The following is a 14,686-nucleotide window of genomic DNA, read 5'->3' as shown; positions in this document are numbered from 1 at the left end:
GAATGCTTTGTCCTAAAAGCATAGTAAATAGGATTCTCTTTAGCTGAACAAGCTTTCCTGGCGGCATCATCTTTTGTTTGTCTGGTCACAGGAGCTTGATTTGGTTCCCAATTTAAGTGTTGTTGAGGTTCCTTTGTAGATACTAGAGTTTGCCTCATATTTTGGCCTTTTGACCTGCTTGTTTAACGTGAAACATTGATGCTCCTTGGTAATATACTTCACTTGCTTCCACTATTGTATGTTCATATGTGTTTCTTGCCCTTTTTCAGTAATTGAAAATCACTTTCTTATCAACACTTGCTTAGATGAGGTGGAAAATATTTTGTAGTTTGTTCTTGTGTTTGTGATCATTTTTTGGGGACTATTTTTCTACATTCCTATGCTGCAGGAAATGTCACCCTGGAAAGTGTACTAGTACCCGAAATTCGGCGAAATACTGAAACACAGCCAAATTGGCCTTGAAACGCCATTGACCGTACCAAACGGCATTATATGATTCCGAAACACCATATGGTATGGCCAGCAGCATTTCATATTGACCGTACCAAACGGCATTATATGATTCCGAAACACCATATGGTATGGCCAGCAGCATTTCATGGCCATTTCAGTCAAAATCCATCACACCTCGACGAGTTTTTCCTTTCTTTTGGGTCTCAAGTGGCCAAGAAGGGAGTGGGTCCCGACTCTCTTCTATGGCCCTAAAACGCTTACATATTTTTTTTAAATTAATTCGCTCCTAAACTAATTTCATTAAAAAATTAGAAATAGAATTCTGTTGAAAACAAAAAATTAAAATAATAGACTCAAAGAGAATTCTTTGAGCTCTGATTTCTCCCTTGTTGTACTTGGCTACTTCTTGAGCATTATTTTTTTCTGGTACTGGAACACTGCCTTCAATGAATTGCATGACTTCATTTTCTTTGAGAACTAGATCAATTCTCTTCATCCAAGCCTTGCAGTTAGAAGCTCCATCAAGTTTGTTACTTTCCTTACAAATAGATGTCATTTGGCTAGGAGGTATAATAGAGTGCTTACTTGTCAAAGAAGGAGAAGTTGTTATAAGCGTATCTTCAAGAATGCTGTGAGTGAGCGAGAGCTTGATGATATTTCCAACAACCTTCAATAATGTCGTTGAGAGAGAGATGGTTGTTATGAGAACGTCTAATAGTCTTCAAATATGCCAACAATTTGTGATCTTTCACACTGCCTTCCTTTCACCTTAGCTCTGATGCCATGTTGAGAAACCAAGTGTAATGAAATGATGCTAGATTTCTCTTAACTTGATAATTACTTGTGAATATTTGTTGGTTTGTTATTACTTATATTATCTTCTTCATCAAGTAATGATACAAATCATAGTTTTAAAAACCGGTTACCAGTCTCACCGGCCGGTTAGCAGGCCCACCGGTTGGAACCAGAGAAAAAACCCGGTTTAAGAGGCTGGATGGGGGAAAAATGGCCCTAACCGGCCGGTTTAGGACAGAACCGGCCGGTTTGTAGCAAACCGGCCGGTTATCGGCCATGCCCACTAAGGCCCCACTCAGCGCATTTCTCAATGAGGCTTAGGGGTTTTGGAGGGAAACTAAGGGTGCTTTCCCTCCAAAAACACCCTCCCCAAGCCTTTAAGAGGCCCCTCTCCCTCTCATTTGTCTCACACATCTAATTTGGAGTGTTTATGAGTGTTTGTGAGTTTGTTTGTGAGCTTGGAGAGTGTTGAGTTTTTGCTGGAGTAGTCATCTTGGAGTTGGAGTTGGAGTTGGAGTTGGAGCTATTTTGGAGATAGTTTGTAGCTGTCAGTGCAGTTGGCATCTTCAAGAGGAGGCTAAGGAAGCTAGTTTGCATTTCCAGGTAAGGGTTTTCACTTGAAAATTCCTCATTTGACTGTTGTCCATGAATTAAATTTTTTTATGTGTTATAAATTTATAAACTTCTCACTTCTATCATCTATGCTATAAAATCTCTAGCTCTATGCTATCAAATTTTGTAGCTTGCATGTGCATTTGCTTTCCTAAATTTAGCTTTGGTTTTCCATGTTGCTTAGCTGCAATTTTTTTTTTTAAATGGCAGATTTCTTTGCAAATTGTAATTATTTCAAGCAAACATGGCTCCAAAAGGAAAGGACAGTGCATGGGCTCATTATGATGTAATTGATGGAAAAATGATATGCAAATTATGCCATAAATCTATTGGAGGTGGGGGCATTCTTAGATTGAAACAACACTTGGTTGGGGTAAGAGGCCAAGTAAAGCCATGTGATGCACCAAATGCAGTGTCAGGTCCTATTAGGGCAGAATACATTTCCAAGCTTGAAAAGTTTATGAGGATAAGGCTAGGGAGAAGGCCATCCAAGATGACATTGCAAGGAAGAGGGAATTATTAGAAGCCATGAAAGAGAGTGGGTATGATGATTATGAGATTCAAGACTCAACTTCTATCCCTTCCACCAATGACCCCTTTCACTATCTTCATCCTTCTTGTGGCCAACAAAGAGAACAAACATCCAAAGTTTTTTCTCATCTTCTGCCAACATTGCCTCTTCTAATCCCACTTCCTCCTAGCCAAGTCGTCAACCCACTTTGGATCAACATTGGAAAAAACAATTCAAAGAAACTTCTCATCAATACATTGCTAGATGGTGGTATGATTCAGATATCCCATTTAATGATGCTCGCTCACCTTATTACCAAGCTATGTGGGACTCTGTTATAGCTGCAGGAAAAGGCTTCAAAGGCCCTAGTATGCATGACTTGAGGGGAGCCCTTTTGCAAAAAGAAATATCTTCCATTGATGAGTATTTGGTTGAGTTTAAAGATTCATGGCTCAAAACAGGTTGTTCCATCATGTCAGATGGATGCACTGATGGAAAGAACCGCACTATCATTAATTTCCTTGTTTCTTGCCCTCAAGAAACCATGTTTTTGAGATCAGTTGATGCATCTGATAAGGTGAAGGATGCAGCCCTTCTACTTGAGCTTTGGATGACATTATTCAGGAAGTTGGGGAGCAGCATGTTGTGCAGGTCATCACCGATAATGCCTCAAACTATGTTCTTGCTGGAAAGATACTTGAGTCCAAATATAAGACCATACTTTGGACTCCATGCACTGCACATTGCATAGACCTCATGCTTGAAAGATACTTGAGTCCAAATATAAGACCATACTTTGGACTCCATGCGCTGCACATTGCATAGACCTCATGCTTGAGGATATAGGCAAAGTGGAGTGGGTAAAAAACATTGTAGAGCATGCCAAGTGCATTACAAAATACATTTACAACCACTCATGGGTATTGAGCCTAATGAGGAAAAACACTGGGGGCAAAGAGCTTGTTAGGCCTGCAATTACGAGATTTGCAACTCACTTCCTCATGTTGCAATGTCTCAATGGTCACCATAAAAACTTGCAGAAAATGTTTTCTTCTGAAGAATGGTCTAAATCTCAGTGAGCTAGTAAACAAGATGGAAAAGACACCAAAAAGAAAGTGTTAGACAATTATTTTTGGAAAAGGTTTGTAGAGCTTGTAAAAATTACCGAGCCCCTTGTTAAGGTGCTAAGGATGGTGGATGGGGGAAAATTGGCCATGGGCTACATTTATGAGGCTATGGATCAAGCAAAGGAGCAGATACGGACAGCTTACAAGGACAGGTTAGCTAAATATGGCCGTATATGGGAGATCATTGATAACAGATGGAACAATCAACTCCATCGTCCTATACATGTAGCTGGGTATTTTTTGAACCCAAAGTATCATTATAAAAATCGGCTAGGAGATCTGCATGATGGGGAGGTCAAAGCTAGATTGATTAATTGCTTGGAGCGCATGGTCCCTACCCATGCAAACCAGTTGGAAATACATAGACAACTTATTGTTTTCACTACGGCAGGTGGTACCTTTGGCAAAAACTTGGCAAAGATGACAAGAGATGTGGACCAACCAGGTAAGCAATTCCAATTTCCAATTTGTTTTTCTTTTCAAGTTAAAATTGTTTACGTTCTTTACAATTCAAATTATAAACTAAGTTACTAATTAATGTCTTTTTCTTTGCAGCACATTGGCGGGAGTCATTTGGTGGCCAGTGCCCTCAATTGCAAAGGTTTGCAATTAGAGTCCTCAGTCAAATTTGCAGTGCTTCAGGTTGTGAGCGCAATTGGTCTGTTTTTGAGCGCATACACACGAAGAAGAGAAACCGTTTGGAACAAAAACGGTTAAATGATCTTGTTTTCGTGCAATACAACCTTTGACCGAGGAGGAACCAAATGAGGAGCAAAACACCTGATCTATATCCCATTGTGTTAGACGATATTGAACCAACATCAGAATGGGTGGTGGAGACTGAAGATCCTGTGTTTGAGGCTGATTTTGATATCGACATGGCTTTAGCGGGGGATGAAGCAGATTATGTGGCAGCATCAAAACCAGGATCAGTAGCGGCATCAAGGAAAGGCAAAGAACCAATGGAAGGCACTAGTAGTGCAGGTCGACAAACTCGTGCTTCCATTAGGTCTACTTCTATTGTTATTAGTGGCATTGATACTGAGGTTGCAGATCAGGCTGAGGCATCCTTAGACTTTGAACCAGATGGTGTCTATGTAGCTCCCGATAATGATCTTGTGGCTAGCAGTGGTGATGAACTTGATGATTGATCATGTGTACATTGTAGACTTGTAGTAGGCCAATGGCCTCATAGCTTGCAGCATTGTTTTTGGACTTTATAGGCCATTTAGAGCCTCATTGCTTACGTATTTTGCTATTTTGTCGATGATATGTATTGCACTCGATGCCATTTTGATATATTCACCTTTACATAGTATATAAATGAGCAAAATTTGCATATTTTGTCTCTATTGGCTTGGAATCATGGTTTTAAATCTTAAAAATGGTTTTGTTTCATTAAAAATTAATTATTTAATGTATTTTTTCTAAAACCGGTTCGTTTAGACCAAACTAGTGCCGATTAGACCGGTTCCAGTTGGTAAACCGGTTCATTAGGTGGACCGATTCGATCACCAGTTCCGGTTTAAAAACATTGATACAAATGCAAAATATAAAGATCACAAGAGAACAAGAGACACCAAGATTTAGGCTCCAAGCTAGGGCAAACCCCCACAAGGGGGGAAACCCAAACAATCCTTCTTTTATAGAATCGGATCAAAATGAGATATCCAAGACCCAAGACCAAGACCGCCACAAAGATCCCAAGTCAGCCCTCCTCCAAGTCACCTACAACAAGTCAAAGTCAACGTTGGTCAAATTCTCTGAAATCTAGTCGAAAATCACAGGAATTTCAAATTTGCAGTGGAGGCCGAATTTTGGCCCTGTAGTAGCCTTAGAAAATAGCAAAAATCTCGCATGTGTGAATAGAATTAGGGCAGAAAACTTAAATTTTCTCTCTCCTTTGACTTTGGTTGTCCTATCTTCTTGTCTTTGGCACAGAAATCGATGTGTTGTGATAATGAGTGAATGTGTCACCAAGAGGTCGAGTTGATTCATATATATACATGTCCAAGAGGATCGAATAGTTGCCTCTTAGGCCGACTTGTACAAGGAGGGTTGACTTGGTCTTGTGTTGACTCTTTGACTCAAAATAAAATTGTTTTTCTTTTTCTTTCAAAAGCCCAAATGGGACTTGATGCAAATACATTTCTTTTGTCTCATAATAAATTTTCATTTTGACTCTTTTGACTCTATAAGCATGAAGAACATGCTTTTCACCAAAATAAAATAATAATAATGAATATAATAAATGATAAAAATTACATTTTATTACATTATGAAGGTCGACACTAGTTACATATTTCAACAGAATTCAAGGTTCTATTTTGACTTTAAAACAAGTGCATGGCTTAAGAAGGGGCTTCATGAAAGTTTCCTTGATTAGATATGCTATTATTATCTATGTATAGAGCACATGACTTAAGGAGGCCAATTTTGGAACTAGAGGAGCTCTTTCTTGGCGGAATTTCCTCCTTTGTGTATGTTATTCTTTTCTAAAGCTAGAGCACATGGGTTGTAAGAGGCTAATCATATATTAATCTCTTTTATTGCTAGTTACATTATCTTTGTACACCTCTGAACCTATTCTATAAACATTAAAGGGGTAGTGAGACGAGGGGTTCCTTTACATTATTGAGTATTGATTTTTCTTGAGTTCTTTTATCTTCACACCCCACTTTCCAATTGGAATGAGTGTGAGACATCATAGTTTTTGGTGAGAGGTGGAGGTTGCTACCATCTTGTTCATGTGAATTCATCCTTGGAACATTGGTGAGAGAACGTGCTTCGAAAGTGGTTTGACATCTCCTAGAGTCCTTTTAGTTGAAGCTAATATCCCCAAGCTTTAAACTTCCAACTTTCGAATAATAGTAACATCTATTTGGCAGCCATGTCTCACTTGTTAAATGTGTCTCTTGCTTTACTTGACACTTTTGAATCGATTAACACAATGATTTCTTCCCTCTTGGTCGATTTTCTCACTCCATAACCCATAGAATTCAAGGCAGTACGATCGCAATTCATAATGACATAGACTAAACTTGTCATTTATTTATTTACACATGCAAATTTAAGGGATCTAACTACAGGTTACATGGTTCCCAAAGCAAAATTTCATCCTTAGGTGTAGATATGCATTATTGCTTGTTGTTCAATGTGTTCTATTGTGGATTACAAGTCTGGCATTTTATAAAAACACCAAGTATTTTTCACAATTTGGAAGCATTCTCTGACCTTTAGGGCTCATACTTCATTTCTAGGTTGCCTACAGATTCACCCTTGTTAATTCTCCTACAAACCTAGCCCCTGGCAATCCATTGACCTAGCAAATTACAAATCTATTGAATGAATGCACAGCTAGGTTCTTAACATTAATTAGTGGAAGCAAAAACATAACCAATCTCACAAAAAAAACACACCAAATTATGACCAATCAAATCAATTCTTCATTACAAAATTTCAAAACCTACTTGGGTTCTCGCCCTGGGATAATGGCCCAACTAAGGAAATTACATGTACAACAACTGGATCTAATCCAGCGAATCAAGCCTTCCTTATCTGATCAAGATATCGTTGTTGCCACCTTCCTCGAACTTGACACACTAGAGTATCACACTTCTCACTAAGATGCCTCTCTCAATCTCATGTTGTCGTATAGTGTGCCTTCTAATGTTTCTTTAGCTCAATTAGCCAACATAATAATTATGTGTTTTTCCTATGTTAAAACTTAGGCCAAATTACAAATGCAACTTGCTCACACTAGAGCAAGTGTCTAAAGAGATCTTGGGCAACTTCTGCATAACTAAACACTTATCCCTGTGTAGAGGTCCCTGTCAAAGCTACAAACATCAACAACCCTAAGGTTAGCAACCACTAACTCTAAGCACATAGACATTATACGAGGTGATAGTGTATGTTCTTTAGTTACCTTGATACCCTTATGGTTTCATGCACTAACATAACCAATGAATTTGAAGTCGATAAACTCACTAGTTGGGATTAAAGCCTTCAAAGTCATTGGTTGGAATTGACCATGGAATGAATCCACATTGACACATCAAAACTGGCCAAGTGTGATTCAGCTTGTTGCACCTCGACAAGTCTAGGCAAACTCAACTGACTTTGTAATGCCCTACATTTTGGATATTCTATATTTGAGTCGAAACCCGTTTTTTAACCAAGTTTCACCAAAACACTTGTGAAATTTTAGTCACTTTTGGATTATGGACTAATATATGTGTTTTGTTGCATGTTGTGCATACATTATGAGTCACTCATAATGCATTTAATATGATACAAATTGATGGTTTGACATGCAAGTCAAGGTGTTGAGTCTAGCCATATGCAAGAAAAGTGGGGGTAATATGATTTTGTAATTAATTTGATATAATGTTTTGCATTAATGGCTTGGTAAGAACAACTTGATGCAATTTTCGTTGCACAATTATTAATGATTGTTCTTGGCAAGACCAATAGAGGCCTTAGGTGTATCATGGTCCTTGAGCATTATTAAAACAGGCATTGCCGATGCAAGACAATGGTAGATTAAAAAGGGTAGGGAAATAGGTAGTTTCAAGATGGCTACATGACCACTAATCACACTCCCTGTTTTGAGATCGCTGTGGAAACATATTTATATTGTGTTATTTAACTGAAGATTCATAAATGGACTTAGGTCAAAAAAAGTGTAAGACAAGTCCTATTCCAACAAAATCTAGCACCCTAGCCCCTGGGTGGCAACTCAATTGACTATTGCCATGATAATGAAGTGATATGTACCAAGAGATTTGAGGGTACCTAGAGGTTACCTACATAGAAAGCAAGAAATATAGAAAGCAAGAACTTACCGCCACTGATATGCCGGGAGAAAAAGAATGAGCAAACATGGCTGACTCTGACATCCATAGAGTTGCCCTGTCCCTGCACCTGTTGGCTTCTCCTTAGCTTCCACGGCCACTAGAGAGCCCTCGAACGCGTCCCTTGATATGAAGGCCGGGTATTTAATGCTCGCTTTATGTAGGGCATCCTTCCTAATGGTTTCTTCTTCTTTATTATCGCCTCCGGGATACCTTTCGTTGCTACCGCTCCCTGCCAGAGGGGTCCGTACTCCTTTGCCAGCTGATCCTCCCGGCATTTTTTCACAGGCATTGCCTGCTGCTCCTCTGGGCGTTTTGTCAGAGGCAGTGCCAGCTGCTGAGGATGAGGATTTTCTTGACTTCTGAGGCATTTTTCTTCCAACCTTCAATTCACACCACCTCTGGACGGATGAATTGCACTAGCTTGCTCTGTCGATCGAATGAATGCTTTGTCGATTGAATGAATGCACCGGGCCTTCGTGCAGATAGAAATGAATACGGAACAGATAGAAAATTTCGTGCAGATAGAAATGAATACGGAACAGATAGAAAATTCGATGGTTCCTTTTAAGGGTTCGTATTGCAACGAGATACTGTGTAGTGACCCTCGGTTCCAGGGATTCTTGGTTTGTTTTTTATTCAAATGATGATGAGTTTTTTTTTATTCAAATTGATTAGTTAGCCAACTTTCTCCCTGTCTTCTCTTAAAAGATATACCAAGAGATGAATGTTAATAAAATTGAGATATAAAATCTAACATACATTGAACAACAAATCACATACGCCAAAAGTTAGTGAAGTTAGTGGCGGGATTAATTATAGAAGTTACATGCTCCATTATAAAGCAAAATAACTTTTTGGCTAGCTTTATCCAACAAACAAACGTCTTACATGGGATAATCGCAATAAAAGGGGATGGTAGGGACCTAGTCTTTGCCTTTTATGAAAATCATCAAGAGAGAATGTTTTTTTGTGTAACATACTCTGATTCATTGTCGGCTTATTCAAGTCTCTAGTTGAGGCTCAATTTTATGCCAGTTACTTTTGGTAACCTGTGTCTGAAAATTCCCTTCTTACTCTCAGAATTATGGCATGTTGTCATACATAACTAAATGCATGTTAGCCTCAAGGGTTAGCTCAATTGGTCAAGTCCCCATTGTCAAAGTACCTTTGATATTGAGAGGTCACGGATTCAATTTTATCGACACTCTCGGGGTCAGGCTTCATGGTTGAGCCGACAGGAAGTGATCCCTTTAGGTGGATCTGCCTAAAACATTTCGTGGACATAGCAGTCACCAATATTTGAGGTCCATGAACCACATAGTAAAAAAAATATGCTAATGTGCAATGCATAGGCACAAATGTATTTAAATTAAGATTTATATGTATTTCACAACAATATATGAATTATTTGGAGTAGAAAACAAATACGCACAAGTTATATTACTTATCTTTCAATTGTGTCCAATCAGTTATAAGCCTTTGACGTTCCACCCTACCATGGACCACACGATTCATTTTCTTTCAACAGTAGGTCACCCCCCCAGCTGGGGCTTTGACTCTGTGGCATCAGCTTGCCCAAAACCTGTTACATGCTCAATACCAATAATTGGCCAAAGCACCAAACCCAACAGCCTCCAACCAGCAGACTCACATTTCCCATCAGCATGCACCCTTTTATGCACCTGTAGTCCCTTGAGTTGTGTCACCACCTTTCAGGGCATTTTACTCAACCAAACTAAATGTTCCAAAGCCCTGCAGCTTCCAAGAGTTCCAATGCTCTCACGAGTCTTCTAGGTACCCTTCCAGACCCTCACACGAGCAAGGTACCAAACACGACAACCTCCAACCAACAGTGTTGCAACTTCCAGGAGTTCCATTGCCCTCACGAGTCTTTCAAGTACCATTCCAAACCCTCACACAACCAAGGTGCCAAACCTGACAACCTCCAACCAACAGTCATGCAACTTTCAAGAGTTCCACAAACCTCACAGATCTTCCAGGTATCCTTTCAAGCTTTCATTTCCATGACAACATCCATGCTTCCATGGTTGTTTGCTAGAATGGATGATCAAGGATCATCTTTACAGTGTGAGAATCGTTCCATTCACAATGTTAGCACATGCTCTTTTATATGCATGCCTTTTTTATGCCACTTGGCACTCCCCAAGCCACTTAATGGCCTTAGTTATATGCAACTGTATTTTTATGATTATTAAATCATATGTGCCTCTTTTACTCATCGATGGAATCTCAACCCCCCATACTCTTTTTACGCCTTTTCTGTTTGCAGTCATTATACTTTATTAATATGCATGTGTTGTCATAATTGCATTACCAAGCCTTCTAGCCTCAAAATATAAAACATGTGCACATGGGCATACCAGCCCCAACCACAAAACACTCATGTGCACGGGCACAACGACCCCCATAACATATTTACACACATGCACCTAGGCACAACGACCCTCAAAATATATTATCGGCTCACCAGCCTATTTAGTGTGTCTCGGCTCACCAGCCTAGTTCTGCATATACATGTTATTTGCATTCCAAGGGTCAAGCAAGGGTGTTACATTACCCTCCCCCTTATTTAAGCATTGTCCTCAGTACACATATACACACAGTTTTGTTAGAAATACTGAGAGCGGGGATGATCAGTGTTTCGTGCAATTAGTAATTTTACTTTTCTTTTGCCATGTTAGTTGAATTATCATTTAATTCATAACACATTATGCAGTAAATCTAACCAAGAGTAATAAACCATGAGCAACATTTAATCATAAGGCATATGAACCATAATAATTCAACACATAAACACATTAGGACACCAGATATTGGGTGGAAAACCCAACTGGGAAAAACCATTGTTATTGTTGTCTTTATCTTCTGCTTATTACAAAGAAAAATTCTTATTACATATTGCATTGGTGCGGACTCTTACCAATGTGTAGACTCCTACCTGTTGGAGGCTACCACCTCCTCTTATTTCTCCAACAGGTAGGAGCCCATGCATTGGTAAGCGTATTCGTTGGCCACCACCAGAAGGAAGCTACTACTCCCTCATCAAATTTATCGGCCACCGTCGGAAAGAAGCTAGAGAAACAAGAGGAGGTGGTAGCCTCCAACAGGTAGGAGCCCACGCATTGGTAAGCATATTCGTTGGCCACCACCGGAAGGAAGCTACCACTCCCTCACTGAAGGCTCCAACCCTCAATCCCTTTGTGGACCACGTTTCAAAATCTTTCACATTGGATCCACTTAACTCAAACACAAATCATGCAAACTATGTTTCATCCCATTTTCAAATTGGACCCACATACACTAGTATGCTCAATCTGAATAACTGAATACCAAAATCTCTCTGTAATAAATCACCGATCAACAGAGAAATATGCTCAATAAATCATCAAGCCCAAACTTTCTGCAATAAATCTCTGATAAAAAATATATCATCAAACTCTAGTTCATCAAATGCCAAATGCCAAGTCATACATTATGTGCAAAGCAAATCTCATCTACCATCAACATACTCATCAAGTAGAAAAACCACACAAAACCTTTTTTGCAGCAAATACAATTTGTGTATGCGAAACACGACTGTTATCATGGATCTCTCTTAACTCTGTCATTAACTCAATATTATCATTAGTACATTGGTCTCATTCTCAATCACAACAACTCAATCATAACAAGACATGTGATAAACACAAATGCCCCTACATTGTGGCATAACCAATATATGAACATGAATATTTGTCACTGAAACTCAAGCATGACGATGCTCAATCACTGAAAACTTCACTACCCATTCTATTCATTAATCAAGGCAAAGAACCACCGTTCAATATTGCAAGATACATACAAGCACACCAAAATTCTAGCATAATAATCCCCTCAAGCAACAAACCTTGTGTTCTATCATATGGAAATCTATAGTGCATACAATTAAAACAAGGTGTTTATAAACAATCTTTGGAAACAAATCTTTGTCAAGCAAAACCTCTATGCTTGGTGAGTAAGAAATTGATCTTTGTAAGACGTAAAAAGCAACTACTACCAAACACTTATGTCATAAAACACTTCTGGCTAAAGCATCGATACATGAATGTATCAACATGTAAACAAAGTCAAACCTCTTTCACTGCAGACCCTTCAATACAAGATCATCAATATATGAAGATCAATCAAGACAAGCAGCAACATTAAATTCATAAATAAGCTTATGTCACTGCATACACAATACTCTGTCAAGTAGGGAAAGCACAATTCTCAATTCATCAAGCATAAAAATCTCAAACTTTGTCATCAATCCTACATACAAACTCTGAAACTAATCTTCAAGTACAATAACTTTGCTCAGGGCACATGTACTTCATTAAGCAACAAGATATGTAAACATACTCATCAAACCCCCACAACAACAATTCAATAACATAGATCTTTATGTTCAATACTCAACAACATGTATAAATCCCTGCAGCGCAAATATGTCAGAGTTATGAGAATTGATCTAGCTCTCTTTCTATATGCAAATCACCAGCTTATAGCCTCTGCATCAAAACTCTGTGAGACACATGCATGTGCTTTAGAAAACTCTGCAAAAAGGAGAGCAAGGTATCCATACACCAGATATTTGTCAATTGATTAATAACTCATCTCTCTGTTAATTTCATATACGCATTGTACAAGTAGATATGCCATGCCTCTGTCAAAATAAGTGCTTAATACCACAACAATAGCTCAAGCAAACGGGATTAACAATATATGTATCTATGCATAATTGTATCAGGCACAAGTCTTTGTCACAATGAACCCACTTCTACTACACAATAATATAAAACTCATTTCCTCTTACTTAACACAAATACTTATGCAAACCTTCCATTCAGTGTGTGTTTAGATTTCCTTTAAATCTCCCATTGAGCCTCCTCCTTGTGCCCTAGTGAAATCACCTATTACAAACAATAACTCATGAACAATGCACACATAGTTGATTGAACTCCTTCCCCTTTTATAGCTTATTTTCCTTATGATTACCATGGGCAAACCCAAGGATTTGTTGATGGTAATATTTGAGGGGATCAAAGAGACGTTGCACAAACTTCCACACATGAATACCTTCGGTGATTCCATGGTTCTGCCCCAAGTTTTTTTGTTTTGCTTTTCCTCACTTATAGGGAGTAACTCACCCTATCCATTCGAGAAGTGTGTTATAACTCGGGTTTTTACTCTCTGAGGCACGTTATAACCCTGGTTGTTGCTTAAGAACCTGTGTTACCCTGATTTATGCTCAAAACTTCATAGTTAAGCTTCTCCAAACCATGTCCAATCTTTTGCAACTTCTCTAAACCATGTCCAACCTCCTGTAGCTCCTATGTAATCATCTTAGAACATGCTCACTCTCTTTTGCAAGCATCATAAGTCATAACCTAGCTATGTACATCCATTTTACTACCAATTATCAATAATGTCATCACAATATCCAAGTTGACATAATTTGACAAGGTCACGATCCAGGTTGACATCAAGGCCAACACACTGGCCATAATGGCAACAAGTTTATCTAAAAAGATGAGGATATTCCTCACTCATCACATCCTTATGCTCCGATGTAGTATCTTCAGGACGGAATGGGCTCACTACACCTTTACCAAGGCGATGACTCGATTCCAGAGAACCTTGACTTTCTTGTCCAAGATCCGCACTGGTTGGACCTGAAAGTTTCCCTCAGTCTCCACCTGAATCATGTTTTAATCACTCACATAGTTAGCATCGAGAACATAGTTTTTAAGCAATGAAACATGAAAGATATTATGAATGTGCATGGATGTTGGTAATGCAATCCAATATGCAACCAGACCAATCTTTTCCAAAATCTAAAACGGTGCATAATATCCCATTGTTAACTTTGCACAATTACCCAATTTCAAAGAACTTTTCCTTGCCTTCACCCTCAAGAACATGATCGGAAATTTTGAATTCCCTATTTGACATGTTCTTGTTTGCATAACTTTACTATCTATCATGGGCAACCTTCAAATTCTATTTAATTTTTGCTACTTGCTTTTCCATTTCCTTGAACAAATCTACACCAACAATGGCCTTGTCAATTGGACCATCCCAACTCACCATTGTGTTACATTTCCTGCCAAATAAGGCTTCAAACGGACTCATCTTCAAAGATGCTTGGTACCTTTTATTATAAGCAAACTCCACCCAGTGCAAATATTCTTCCCATTTTGATGGTTTTTCCATCACATACATCCTTAACATGTCTTCAATAACCTGGTTAACTATTTTCTTGTGGCCATATGATTCTGGATGGTAGG

At 38.8% G+C, this 14,686-nt stretch overlaps 1 pseudogene across 1 annotated transcript in view; it reads right to left on the bottom strand.

The window, feature by feature from the left end:
- Positions 1-8,991, bottom strand: part of LOC149151913 (calmodulin-interacting protein 111-like) — a 122,077-nt pseudogene extending 113,086 nt beyond the window's left edge. Inside the window, exon 1 of the transcript XR_016263289.1 lies at positions 8,346-8,991. The product of XR_016263289.1 is annotated as a calmodulin-interacting protein 111-like (transcript). The remainder of the gene's footprint in view (positions 1-8,345) is intronic.
- Positions 8,992-14,686: the final 5,695 nt, after the last annotated feature.

The sequence above is a fragment of the Pinus tabuliformis genome, chromosome 9 (assembly GCF_031772625.1).
Source record: "Pinus tabuliformis cultivar Carrire ecotype Pingquan chromosome 9, CPIR1, whole genome shotgun sequence".
NCBI lineage: Eukaryota > Viridiplantae > Streptophyta > Pinopsida > Pinales > Pinaceae > Pinus > Pinus tabuliformis.
This window is presented reverse-complemented; position numbering and strand designations above follow the sequence as displayed.